Consider the following 15,373-nt stretch of genomic DNA (forward strand, 5'->3'; position numbering starts at 1 on the left):
GAACACACAAGTGTTGGCAAGCTTTGAGATTGAGAAGGTTGGTATCATTCATGCACAAGCAAGCTTTATATAGCCAAAAGCAAAGCTTTCAGGCATTCAAATTCTAAGCTTTTCACTAACTAGTCCCTACCTTACTGTCATTCCATATCTTTAAAACGAGGTTTGTATTCGCAATCTATCTCAATTTATTTTAACTCATCTCACTATTATTTATTACTATTCATAAATTTTAACTCACAAATCTCACTACTATTCACAACCCATCTCAACTCATCTCAACTCATCTTCGAATCCAAACGACACCTAAGACTAATGTTAGGTACACTGTTAGCCTGCATGTGGACGATGAGATGATCCCAGATGATTTGAATTAATTTGTATATAATAGTGTTTTGTGAGTTCTATAAAAATGTGTTTTAATTTATATATATTGAGATATGTGTTTGAATGTATGAAATAAGTTTAGATGAGTTTAACCTTTTATAGAAAGTTAAAAAGTAGCGAGTCCTATCAATGATTGATTTGAGATGGATTGAGATGATCTTGACATCCAAACATAGTGGAGCACTCCCAATGGATGCTTTATAATTCATTTTTTCTTTAAAATATGAAGAAATTTGTTCAAAAATGACCTACAATGGATGTTGTATATTTCATCTTTATTTTTCATTTTGCTACAATGATCCCGCTGCATCTAGAGGAAACTGTTCCCCATGTAAAACATTTTTAATTCATTTCTCTCTCCTCGTCAGATTTTCTTCATTTCTTCAAAATCTTTTATCTTCATTTCAAACCCCCTCTCTCTCTCTTTCCCACGCTTTCTTCTTTGTTTGACCTCAAAGACTCTGGGTTTCTCTCAAATAACACCTCTAGGCACCGAGTTTTGCTCAAATATTGATTTTTAGCTTCTGGGCTCCTTTCAAATAACAATTCCATATCTTCATGTGAACTGTTTTCCAAACGCAAACAAAATATATTCTTTTTATTTTTTAAATTAATTTATATTTTGATTTAGCTTATAAATCTGGATTAATTTAAAATAGAACATAATTATATGATATTGTATATGATGAGATATTGCAAATATCAAAATATATGAGAATATTATTAGTAGTTAGAGAAAATATTTGAAATAAATAAAAAATATTAAAAAGTATAATATTTCAATGATATGAAAAAAAATAGATAAGCTGATGTATGATATATTGTAAAAGTCAGTATGTAAAATAGAAAAAATAGATTTTAGTGATGTATTTTAAAGAATAAAATGAAGAATCCATTGAGAGTGCTCTAAGTATGTGCAAGTCTTGCTTCCTTCGTTTAAAGAATGGTGGTCCATCATTAACAAATGATTTTTTTCATGTGGGTCCCAGATTTATCTATTTTTTTTAAAAGGAATATGCGAAACTTGCATACCGTAAAACTATAAATATCATTTATCATATCATAAATGCATTTTTTTTCGATTACAAATCAATAAATTATAAGATTAAAATCATTGTTTATTTTTTTAATTATAATATTTTTTTTAGAATTTTTTTCGAGATTTTTCTCCTGTCGAATTGTACTTAATAATTTTATAATCTAATTTATCCATAAAAAATCGCTTAATCATCATTATACTTGCAAAATATGACCACCAATTTGTTGTCTTTAGTATATTTGTCACTACTATAGGGTATATTATCTATTGTTAAGCCATGCAACCATTCCTATATTTAAAAAATGATCATGGATTTAAAAGATGGTAGGCAATTTAGAGGAGTTTATAAAAGACTTTGTTCTTCTTCCCTTTATAATGCATTTACAACAACAGTTGTGGAAACTATATTCCAGCCTATTGGTAATTTAATACTGTGTATTAAGTCCTAATTATTCCCTTTATAATGTATTCTTAGAGGAATTATGTATCCTAATTATTTATAATTTTGTATAAAATAAATTCTCGGTATGTCAAAGAGAGATAAACATGGTATCTAGGCCCTATAATAATTTATATTTTTATTGGTACTATTGTAACTCAAATGTTGTTCTTATTTCTCTTCGAATTATAAAAAATTATCTACTAAAAATTGTAAAAAAATATCGAAATTTATATGAAAAATATGCAAAGACAAACCTAATCAACAAGGACAAAAAAAGAAAAAAAAAGAAAAAACCTAATCAACAATACAAAAAAAAAAAGAGAAAGAACTTGGTCAACACCACCAATGCCACCACAACCAAAGAAAAGAAAAGGGACCTCGTTTGTTTTCATAGCTCTTTTTAATTTATCACATTTCATCTAATTATTATAATTTTTTTAAGAGTAATTTTACATACAACTGTAAAGTGCATAAGTACCGCGTAATCACTTTAAAAAAGAGTAGAGTCTACTATTAAAAAATTAATTTTTTTCATGTGGGTCTCATGTTTTATTCACTTTTTTCAAAATGATTACACGGTGGTTGTACAATTCACAGTTGCAAAAATCTTTTCTCTCTTTTCAAATTCTCATACAAAATAAAATAAATAATTTAACTTTTTTAAATTCTAAAATAAAAATAATATTAAAAAAATATATTCTAACAATATTTTATTTAACTTTTAATTTTCATCTCAACTCAACTCATCTGTAAAAACAAACAAGATCCTAAAAAAATATAAAATATAAAGCTTGTGGAATAAACTCAACCAAAACACCCCTTACAATATCTCAAACCACTTTGTTTTTTGGTAAACCAAACCTATTAATGTATGCTAAAGTGAGCATAAAGAATGGGGCAGTCCAAAAGAATGCCATGACCAATACCCATCTGTACCAAAACCAACTTTTCAATAACGTAATTCTGGCCTTTCTCTATTATTTTAATTTAACTTGAAGAAGTTTACGCAACGAAGCAAAGAGGAATGAAGAATCCTTTTGTCCTCTTGACCAAGGGAGCACTTAAAAAAGTACCACTAGGTTTCGTTTGGAACATGAACTACTTTCAACTCATCTCAACTCATAATTATAAATTTTTCAAATTCCAATACAAAATATAATAAACAATTCAACTTTTTCAAATTTCAAAATAATAATAATATTAAAAAATAATATTCTAACAATATTTTATTATCTCAACTCAACTCAACTCAACTTAACTCACTTCAACATCCAAACTCACCTTTAAAGAAGAAAGAATGTAGAATTTCGAGGGTGTTGGGAGACTTCTCCCACAACATTTTTGCAAGGTTGGTGCCACTCCTTACTGTAATATCCCTTTTTTAATTAACATTTTTGCAAGATTCATAACTAACTAGCTATTCATCTTGATGATTAAGAAAAAAAAAAAATCCAAAATTTCATTTCAAGAATATGTTTACGTTGCGGTAAATTGGTTGGGATTGTGCCTGTTTAGATAGTAAAAGTGTTTCATCTCATCTCATCTCATTTCATCATTATAATTTTTTTAAATTCCCATACAAAATATAATAAACAATTTAATTTTTTCAAATCTCAAAAAAATAATAATATTAAAAAATAATATTTTAACAATACTTTATTTAACTTTCAACTTTCATCTCAACTCATCTCATCTAAATTCACTATCTAAACGACACCTAAACTTTCAAGTCGTGAATTTTATAGAGAATTCTTTACACCAAGAATTAATTATAAATTATTCTTACTCTTTGTAGCCATATATAAAATTAAAATGAAAAGGGAAAATGATACTTAGCATGGATCGATCATGCCATTTTGTTTGTTTGTTTTCTTCTTCTTTTATTGCTCCTGATTGGAAGAATTCAAGCACGCATTATTTTTCCCTCCTTTCATGATTTAGCACATCTAAAAGAAACTAAAGGACATCATTATTGAAATCACCACCTGCATGCCTTTTAAAAAGATAGCAAATCATCTTTAACCCATGTGATCCATATGGTGTCTTTCTTGCCAATTAATGCTCGTTTCTTATCGCCCAATGAATGAACATTAATAAGGCATGATGTTAAAGTGAACGTGATAGGCACGTACGTAAATGAGTATGCAACATTTATTGAATAAAAATAATATTATATATAGTCGTTAAGTGCGTAAATATTATATAATTATTTTAAAAAAGAATAGAGTTAATTATTAAAAAATTAATTTATTTTTATGTGAATCTCGTATTTATTCATTTTTTTAAAGTGATTGTACGATAATTGCGCATTCACGACTGTAACTATCATTTCTCATTTTAAAATAAGGTTGAAAACTTGTGTTCTTGTGCCAAATTCAAATCTTGTGAAATTAGGCTCATATTCATGTATATGAGTTTGCTAAAACAACCTATCAAATTTAATGGGTTACATTTTCAATTCTAATCCAAGAATTCAAGTTGGGTTTGTGCCATGTTGGATTTGAGTAATGTAAGATTGTGTTCGACCTTAACTTAATCAATATAGTTAAACAAATTACATCTATCAACTTAATTCGATAAATTTATGTTGGGTTCATACCTAATTATTCATTGGTCTAAAAATGTTAATATTAATAATGGTCTAAAATATCATCCCCTTTCACTTAATAAAAGCTTAAAAGGTAAGACTTTTTTAGGCTTTGAAGTCTAAAATAGCTAGCCCATGTTTGGTTATGAAAAGTTTTTAGAATTATGAAATTTTTTTGAGATTGTGTTTGGGAAATGAGAGAGAATCTTGAATGAAATATTTTCTGGAACTAAAATTGTATATTAGAGTTTGTGAAAAAATTAAAATTTTATATTAGAGTTTGTGAAACTAAATAGGTATAGTTAAAAAAGTTACTTGAATAGTACTATAACTTTTTCAAAGTTTTTTTTATTTTTATTTTAGAGTTTTTAAAGTTGTCTTTATTTTTATGTTTAAGTAATGGTTGGATGAGAAATTGGAAAGCTGAAATAGATTTTTTTTTAAATTTAAAAATGTTTGGTTTAATTTTAAAAAATATATATTGGGAATTACTATTCATCCCCTAAATCATCATTTATCAATATTTTATTCTAATAAATAAAATAAATTATTCTTCCAATCATCTACAATTTCTCTCATACTCATATTTATTATAGTTTTAAATAATAAATTTAAGAATAATTTAAATAATTACTAAAATATAAAAACATTAATTTTAAAAATATTATCATACCCGCAAAAAAATAATTTAAATTTTTGTTTAAAATATTCACTAGAGTGATAGTTCAAAACATAAGAAAAAATATTGAGTAGTTAAGTTTGTAAATGGAAGTGAGAGAAAAAAATAATAAAGAAATAACAGAAAAATATTATTTTAATATAATAGAGGAATGATAGGGAATGAGATGTATGTGATTTTTAAAAAATTAGTAAAATTTGAGAAAAATTTTTAAAAAATATGATTTTTAACTAAATTATAGAAAATTTTATGAAGAAAGGGATGAAAATGCTAAGTTATGAAACCAAGATTCAAGAGTCATTGGAACCAAGCCCATGGTCCTATTGGCCTTGTGCATATGTTGCATATGGCCCTATGGCTGTTACATAAAGTCTTTGTCTCAATAGAAGCCGGTGGGAATATCCAAAACAATGTGAATAGTGAAAGGTTTAACCACTAGACTACATGTCTCAATTTAATCCATGCCATTTTTTTGTTGGAAGCCTTTAGCAGCAAAGTTGGCCTTAAAAGCAATCAATGAAACCATCAAGATATTGCTTAATTTTATAGACTCACTTGGTTCGAATGATGTTGCGTGGAAAGGAGGGTCGGGGACATACGAACCAACTACCATTGTGATCAAGTAGGGCATTGAACTCTTGTTGCATAACTGTTGTCTAGTGAGGATCACTGGTTGCTTGAGAGTAAGAACAAGGTTCCATAGTTTACAAGATGGAAGAAAAGACTTTGGTGGGATGCCTAGTGGAATTAAATAAAGTGTAATCTGGGAATTGCTTGGGATAGAGGGAACCAGTGCATGAACGGAGGTCATTGGATGACTAGGTAAAGGAGTGGATGCAAAAGACATGGAGAGAAGTAAAGAATAGGGGAAAGGAAGACAGTGGACTAGACAAAGAGTCCACAAGAGAGGGAGACAATGCATGAGAATGAGAAGAGGCAAAAAGAGGACTATGACCTAATTGGAATGTGGAGTGTTGACATAGGCTAAGATGGGGTAGCAGACTTGGGAAAACAGGTGGCTCATGAGCTAGAAAAGATGAGATATTAGAATGATTAGAAATAACAAGAAGAAGAGACAAGGGAGGAATACTTACTTGGGTGTCAGAAGGGACTAAGCTGGCAAATGGTAGTGAAGAAGTACCCTGTTGTTGCCAAAAAGCGTACAATAGGTCGGAAGGAAAGAAAGAGTCACTCTCAGCTCAATATGACAATCTGGACCTCAATCGGTGTGGCTTGGAGCCCCTAGTGTGGTCCGGTGCGGCTGTACGTATGTCCATGATAGTGAATGAAAAATAAATACTGAGAATGTAAAGCAGAGATGAACACGCAGATTTACGTGGTTCGTCATATTGCCTACATCTATAAGGCGTTTGAGGAGGAGATATCCACTATAATATGCTTGTTTTATAGTCTCTTATAGCATCTCATTTATCACTGTATAATAGAGATCTTGAATATATTTGCTGGAGAAGATGCTCTTGATGGAGCCCCTTTCGAGAGGTTGAAGAAGCTGAAGAAGAAGTCGAAGTACCCTCTGGAGTCATTTGGCCGTTTCATTTTATTCAACCCCTCTTTCCGTGTGCCCCTAGGGAGTGGTGAGGATTGGTCGCCTTTCCCTTGCATGTCTGACATATTCCTTTCATTTCCTCTTTTTCCTTCTTTGCATGTCTGACATCTTCATTTTCTTTCCGCAATTTTCCTTCTCGTCTTATCCTTTCCTAGTTTTTCTTTTTACATCCTCCCTCTCATTGTCTCCCTTTGCTCTCTCTCTCTCTCTTTCTCTCACCTAGTGGTGGCCTTTAGGTGAGCTGGACCTGATCTTGGGCTTGAGTATTTTATCCATTTTAGTTGCCCGTGATTCTTGAGGTCAATTAGCTTTGAAAGAAGGCCTTGAGAATTTTCAAGATAAAATATACGACAGAGACAACACGCAATGATCTATGAAAAAAGAAGTTTCAGAAATGGGTCCCCGGCTCTCCATTCTGCTTGCATTGAAAACTAAATTCCTCAGAGGGCAAAATTAGGCAGGAGGTGTGCTCGACTACGTCAGGTGAGAGTGCGAAGCTCAGATGTAGTAGGAGGTGTACTCGACTGCGTAAGATGCGAGTGCGGAGCTCGAATGTGGCGAGAGGTGTACTTGACCGCAAAAGATATGAGCGCGGAGCTCAGATGTGGCAGAAGGTGTACTTGACCATGAAAGATGCGAGCGTGGAGCTCAGATGTGGTAGGAGGTAGACTTGACCCCGTAAGATGAGAGTACGAAACTCGACTGTGGCAGGAGGTGTACTCGACCACGTGAATGGCGAGCGCGAAGCATGGCTACAACGGGAAGTGTACTCGACAGCGTGAATGGCGAGAGCTAAGCACGACTGCGGTGGGAGGTGTACTCGACCGCATAAGTGGAGAACACATAGCTCAACTATGGCGGGACATGTACTCGACCGCGTAAATAGGTATTCATCCGATGTTTTTGTTTTCGATGGTGTTGGTGAGATTTTTCTTTTCCATCATGAACCGCTGTTGATGTTTCCATTTTATTGTTAGTGATGGAGTTTTGTATGTGGTAACTCATGCCAAGTGATCAGGGAGCCCATCCCCTAGATCCACCTTAGGTGGTTGTCGAGCCCGTCTACTCGTTCTTGAAGGTATCCTGCGCAAGGCAGTTGTGGAGTTCAGAGGCTCATTAACTCAGAAGGCTCGTTCCCGAAGGAGTCCCACTGGCAGCGGTTATGGCACGAGTGCATACACCCGGTGTTTGTCGCTTGAGATGTCATCCCGTGGTTCTTCTCGTCTTCTCTCGTAGATTGAGGGAAGGGATGAAGCAAGCCCATGGAGACACAGTACTCGACTCCCCTAGTCTTCTCATCGACCTCGTAGACTGAGGGAAGGGATGAGGCAAACCCATAGAGATATGGTGCTCGACTCCCCTGGTCTTCTCATCGACCTTGTAGACTAAGGGAATGGATGAGGCAAGCCTATGGAGACATGGTGCTTGGCTCCCCTGGTCTTTTAGTCACCGGAAGTTCGGGAGTCGGTGTGAATAGTTAGGGTGCTTGACCAAGTAACGGAAGTCAAATTTGTTAGCACAAACAATTTTCAATCACAAGTGTGAGGTTTGCCCACCTAAATTGTCCCATCGGAGCATGAAAGATGTCTTGGCAGGAGGTCCATGGTACCCACATGCACGTTAATGCCAAGAAATCATTTCTGATGAAGATACACTAGGACATCCGAGTAGTGCCTGAGCGGGGCTGCGTAGATGGTGTTTCGAGCTATGAGAATCAATCTTTTTAGTAAAAATTGAATTCACATAAATTTACAGATAGACAAACCAGTGCATTTTAGTCGTTGCATGCAAATTTTGCTCCACTGAAATTGTTTGTTGATCGCTACTTTTCTTCCTCCTTGGCCTCTCTTTCCTTTCAAGCCTTTCTCTCTCTCTCTCTCTCTCTCTATATATATATATATATATTATATTTTTGGGCAGCCCATAGTGGAGGAAGCGGTTACCAGAGTGAGAGGTGGCCGCTGTTGAGTTGCCAGGATGTTGGCTGAGTGCATGGCCGTTTGTTAGCTAGCGAGCAGTGACTAGGATGTGCACTAGCCGAGGAGTCTAGGGCTAAGGAGATGCATGGCCGACCAATTTGCATGGCTGAGTCTGGGTGAGGAGTTTGCATGGTCGAGGAGTACACCACGAGTGAGGAGTCTAGTGGCAAAGGGCACACCACGGGTGAGGAGTCCAGTGCCAGGGGGAGGGGGGGGACTAGGGCATGGGGCATGTGGGGAGGTTTTGTTAGATCTCTAGCTGTGGATGAGGTGCCCAGTGGCTAAGAAGTTCGCCCCGTGGGCGAGGAGGATATGCCTAGTGGTCGAGGAGCTCACAAGATGGTTGGGGAGGCCGTGACAATGTTGTCCGAGCAATGCACGAAAACACATGGCCGGTGGGAGAGGTCTTGTCGGCATTCTCTGTCACTAAGAGGCAGTACCCCAACGACCTTAATAGCACATCAACGGTTGGTGGGTCGTTGTCATCTAGTCACTACGAGTCTTAGCACAGTTGGTGTCCTGGAGGTTGGTGCTCCAGTGTTCATTGTCGTTCAGGAAGGGAGGCTCCTAACTAGAGACAAAAACTGCCGGCGACAATAGTGGTGGTCGCCGATAGTTGAATTAGGCCATCCGCGGGGCTGGCGGGGAGTTCTAGCCACTGCATTACTGTGCATGTGTTGCCCGCGGTGAGGCCGCTGCTGGTCGAGGGTGGTCAGAGACCACCTCAATGGAGGTAGAAGATGCCGGCAGGTCACTAGGTGGCTGCCAGATGCCTTGTCGTGCCATGGCGGGGCTCGGCCGTAAGCTTCAACGTGCATGGGTGCATGATTGCAAGTCACCGTGTGCCCACCATGGTGGTCGTAGACTACCTCTGGGTTGGTAAAAGCTGTTGGCGATCCAAGTGGCGAATGTTGGCGGAGACAAAAGGTAGAGGCACACAACATTTTGCCATAAGCTTTTCGGGTGCCCGCTATGTGCACCAAGAGTGCTGCCGCGAGCCACCCCATGCCCGTTGTGCGGTTGGGCACACCAGTGACACCCTGGCAGGGACAAAGGATGTCGACGGTCTAACTGGTGGCTGCTGGCATCCTTGCCATGTCACGTTTGGACTGGGTCGAGGAGACCTCGGCCATGTGCGGTCATGTGCAATTGGATGGCGCAGAGGGGTCTCTATCGAAGGAAGTGGTCGGAGAAGGTCTTCGAGGAGTCAGACGACGCCGACGATTAGTTCGGTGATCGCCGGCGCAACCCCTGGCTATACCATGGTAGAGCCGTGGTTCTCTCGGGGGCACAACCTACCCCATGGTGTTCTCATGCATGGCATTGTGCGTGCCATGCATGGTTGGACGTGCACTGTGCACTTAAGTGCCCAGTGTATTTTCATGCACAGTATTTGTACTTTGCACTTGAGTGCTCAGTACACTCAAAGAATAAGGAGTAGTAAACACTCACAAGTGGCCAGGGAGTTTGGGCTCCCTGCTTTATACACTAGGTGTATGAAAAGCATTTAAATGCAATGCGCTTAACCGACTTGGTGAGGGAAAATTTACTTGCCACTGCAATAGTGTTTTTCGTAAAATAAAATCTAAAAGGTTGAAAACACTTATCTGTGAAAACTTCATATGCTAGTTCAATGATTTTAGCACGCCGGAAAATCATTCTTCTCCCACCTCTAGTGTAGAAAATTAATTGATCCCACAGATGGCGCTAACTGTTAATTTCAAAAATCGCACAACAGGCCGGAATGAGAGAAAAAGTCATTCCCGGCCCACTATGATGATTTAGGCCTCGATCAATGTGGTTTAAAGCCCCGACATGGTCCGGTGCAAATGTGCTTATGTCCATCGCAATGAATGGAAAATAAATACTGAGAATATAAAAAAGAGATAAACACACAGATTTATGTGGTTCGGCATATTGCCTATGTCCACGGGGCATTTGTGGAGGAGAAATCCACTATGATATGCTTGTTTTACAGTCTCTCATAGCCTCTCATTTCTTACTGTGATTTTGAATATATTTTTTGGAGAATATGCTTTCACTAGAGCCCCTTTCGAGAGGTTGAAGAAGTTGAAGAAAAAGTCGAAGTCCCCTTTAGAGTTGTTTGGCCGTTTCTTTTTATCTGACCCCTATTTTAGCTTGCCTATCGGGAGTGGTAAGGATTGCTGCCTTTTCCTCACGTGTCTGACATCTTCCTTTCATTTTTGCTTTTTCCTTCTTTGCATGTCTGACATCTTCATTTCCTTTCTGCTATTTTCCTTCCCCTTTTATCCTTTCCTAGCTTTTCTTCTGACATCCTCCCTTTTATTGTCCCCTCATTATCTCCCTTTACTCTCTCTCTCTCTCTCTCTCTCTCTCTCTCTCTCTCTGTGTTGTCTCCTAGTGTGGTCTTTAGGTGGGCTGGGCTTGGTCTTGGACTTGAATATTTTATCCCCTTCATATCTAATCCAGTAAAAGCAACTTCATCATCACCTACCGAAAGATGTATACTTTGTTATTAGAAGGATCAAAGCAATGATACCCTTTGTGCTTTGAGCTGTAAGCAAGAAATAAACAAGATTTTGAACGGCAAGTCAATTTATGAAGTGTATAGGGTCGAAGGAAAGGATAGCAGCGGCAACCAAAACTTTCGAAAAGAGAATAACCTACAGCTTTGGTATGAAGTCTTTTGAAGGGATTGGTATTGTGGAGGATAGGCTTAGGGCCTATTTAAGGTTGCGTTAGGATTCTTAAAAAGTGCTTAAATAACTTTAAAATTTCTTTAATAGAAACATTAGGCTGTTTGGATGTCACATATTAAAATACTTTTTAATCTCAAATAAGCTAAAAATTAAATTTGAGGAAAAGCATCATTTTGATACTTTTATGATATTTTTCCTCAAACGTGTTTTTCCGGATGATGTGGAAGGTAATTCAAATTTTAAAAAGATTGTCAATGGGCAAAAATACCGATACAACTTTCAGATAATTACAACTTTCAAAGATATGATCACAAATTTTAAAAAATCAAATAATCGTCATTTCTACTTCAGGAATCACTTTTTTAATTTGTTTCCAAACAAATATAACATGTTTGAAAGTGTTTTAAACATATTGTTACCAAACAATAAATAAATTTTTTATATTAAAACTTACTACTTAAGCTCTAAGTTATAAGCCCTAAAGATATAGTATATGTTTGGAGTTGTGATGGAAAATATTGCTTTAACTTAAGGCTTATAGCTTAGAGCTTAACGTAATAAGCTCTACTACTAAAAAGCTATTTACTGTTTGGGATTCATATGTCTAAAGCACTTTCAAACATATTAGATTTGTTTGAAAACAAATTAAAAAATCACTTTTTGAGTTAGCAATGACATAAAAGGGCATATCTTTGATAGAAATCAAATCTTATAATCAAATAACAATGAAAATAGGCTAACAGATCTTTCAGTAATAAAATCAAAATGCTCAACAAGAAATGGTTAATAGAAATCTGTTCATACTTTTCAGCTAACTATTTTGATCAAAATGCCTAACAAAAAATGGGTAGCTAACTCGTAAGTTTTTATAACTATGCAGACTTCTAAAGGGAGGAGGTAACCTATAAATAGCTAACCCATAAGTAACTAACCCATTGATCTGGAGACTTCGAGGAGTAGATCGCATTGAGAAAGACATCTGAAGGAAGGAGGAGATCAGAAGAGAGGAGGAGATTGCTTTGACTCAGCAGACTTATGAAGAGAATAGGATACGTGAAGTCAGAAAAATATTGATGGGCAAAGCTATCATTATGTTAAAACGATGAGGTTCATTTTGTCCATTAATAGCACGTTAAAATAAGGACTGTTGATGTTGTGTTTTGCAGCTTGAGCAACTCCGCTATGGGCGATCCGTTCGTGTGAATATAGGGAAATGAGGGCTCGGGGTGGTGAAGGAGACCTCTGATGCCTAAATTAGTTGGGATTCTCAGTCTATGATTTAAGGGAGCTCAAATGAAAGAAGTACTTAGAGAGTTTTATGCCCCTGCCGGGGGGGGGGTATATATCTGGTAGGGGTGGTCCTCTGGCAAGCTGATCGTGGTGATGTTGCTCTGTACTCAAGTTGTGCCATCTTCCAATGTTCTGCCATGCGACAGGCCATTCATGCTTGATCGTGGTGACCGCTGACAGTTCAAGATTCATGTATGGCATGTCCATCTCCGTCTTTCATTAAATAAGGTGTGGCCTCGGTCTGGCGCACCCACCTTCCAGGTCTGTCTAGCCATCGGTGCCCAGGGACTAGGGTTCTCCCTGACCCTGTGCATATGGGTTGTCGGCCAATAGAGGTGTTAGGCCTTCTGACTCAGGTCCATGTCTTGAGTGTGCTACTTTGCTGCTTCTTTCTGGGCTTCTTGGGCTAACCTCGCCCTTCTTGGCTCGACCCGACATATCCTATTCTTTCATACTGATTCTGCTGGACTGTCCTTAGACCCATCAATGCCTCGTGGGCTATGCCCATGTGGTTTGGCCTGACACTGAGAACAACCTCCACCACAGGGACCACTTTCTCTGAAGTGCGTCTGACAAAAAGCATCATTTTGTTGAAACAAGGTTTTTCTGCTTTTTCTTGGTTTAAAAGTACTTTGATGTAAAACTACCAATCTGGCAAATTTTGTCACTCAAGTACTTTAGACTTTCTTATCACACTTTTTAGGCCTCCCACCGCAATCCTAAACAGGCCCATAAGCTATATTTCTCACTGCAATCTCAAACATGCACTTAGGCAAGTGATTAGTAAGTTAAATTGATGTGACAAAGGCATCATCAACTCAAAACCTTAAAGGTAGCCTAGATTGAGCAAGAAGGGTAAGGCCAGTTTCGAGAATATAACGCAATTTTCTTTTGGCAACACTATTCTGCTACGATATATAAGGAAATGATTTCTTGTGCATAATGCCATGTTAAGTGAGAAAGTGCTAAAATTGGTTAGATGTGTACTCCCTTCACCATCAGTTTGAATATGCTTGGTCTTAGTGGTGAATGCATTTTCAGTTAGGCATTTAAGTTTGACAAGACTTTCATTGATGTGTAAGAGGAAATTCCACGTGAAATGAGAAAAGTCATTAATGAAAATGACATAGTAATGGCAACCATTAATAGAGGGGATTGGTACTGTTAAGACTTCTGAGTGTATGAGGTCTAAAGGATGTAGAGATATGCAAGAAGAGTGAGGCAAAAGGGTGTTTCTTGCTTTTACCAAGTTGGCATAATTCACATAGTATTTTTCCTTTTATTATGACTCAAGAGAGGCAAAGAATGCATCTTTATTACAGATTGAAGATAACATTTGAAGCATATATGCACTTAGAAAGAGAAGTTCTAATGCCTTGCAAAGCAATAGAAGAGGAGATACCTTTTTTTGTTTTAAGAGAAGTTGTCATATATGCACTCGATATAAACCATTCTTACTCTTGCCCTCCAAGAGCAAGGTTTCCGTTTGCATGTCCTTCACAAGAAAGTAGTTGGTAGCTAGAACAAAACAACAATTGTTATCTTCATAGAATTATTGTTTGGACAATAATTATTAGAAGTAGATGGTCAATGAAGAATATCTTTCAATTTGAACTGAAAATTGGAGGCTGTAAAGAGATATGAACCAATGTTTGCTATGGGAAGACCTTCACCGTTGCTAGCAGCCACAAAGTCTGCACCATGGAAGGGATTCTTGTCATCCAAATTGCTTGCAACAAGGGTGACATGACTATTAGTCCCATTGTCATCATACTAGGCGGGGCCATCATGAGCAATATTAGATTGAGCAACCATTGCTGCCAATTGTGTCGGTAGATGTCTACCTTGAAAAGCATAGTCCATGCGATGAAACAATCAAGAGCTTGATAGTTTTTCCTCCCAAAAATCTTGCAAAGGTGTTTGATGAGTAGTTGGAAGCATTTGTGGGAGGCTTTTTCTACTAGGCTAGGCGTGGCAAAACTTGTGCTGAGTTACTTGGGGCTTGGGATAAAATTGCAAGTGACCAGGCTTAAAAACAAACATGGCAAAATTATTAGATGGGACACTCTTTTGTTGATGTTCCAACAGAGTTTCGTGACTGAGTAATTCAGCCTGGAAGTCACCAAAAGTGAAGTTTTCGTCTCGGTTTGCAAAGAAAATGTCATGATAAAGGAATTGAAGGAAGAGTTTAAGCCACTGATAATGAAAGGTATAAGATCCTCATTATCAATGGGCTTGCCTACTGAGACCAATGCTCGGCAATTTGCAAATATTTGTAGTAGGACTTGAAGCCTTGGTGAACCATTTGTTATTGCCGCTTCAAATGGGTGATCTGGGAACTAGACTAAGATGTAAAATGACTCGCCAGAGATGACCAGACCTGTTTGAGAATGTTGAATCTATAAATGGTGGAGAGAACCTTCACAAAAAGAGTGGCATTAAGCCAACTAAGAAGGTCTTGGCCCTTCTCATTCTAGAGAATATATTCAGGATTAAGAATGTTAGTACGAACAAACTTGGATGGGCAGGTTTTGAAACCATCCACGATGCCAAAGAGTCATTGCTATGAAGGATCGGAAGGAATTGTGACAGCCCAAGTAGGTAGTTATTATCATCAAGTTTGAAGGAGATGAGTTGGTGATTTTTGGGAAGGAAAAAGGAGTGGAAGACATGGCAAAGTGTAAATGTAAAAGTTTGGTTAGGACTAGGTGCCTAAGTTAATAAG

This window comes from Juglans microcarpa x Juglans regia, chromosome 8D, assembly GCF_004785595.1.
Source record: "Juglans microcarpa x Juglans regia isolate MS1-56 chromosome 8D, Jm3101_v1.0, whole genome shotgun sequence".
Classification (NCBI taxonomy): Eukaryota; Viridiplantae; Streptophyta; class Magnoliopsida; order Fagales; family Juglandaceae; genus Juglans; species Juglans microcarpa x Juglans regia.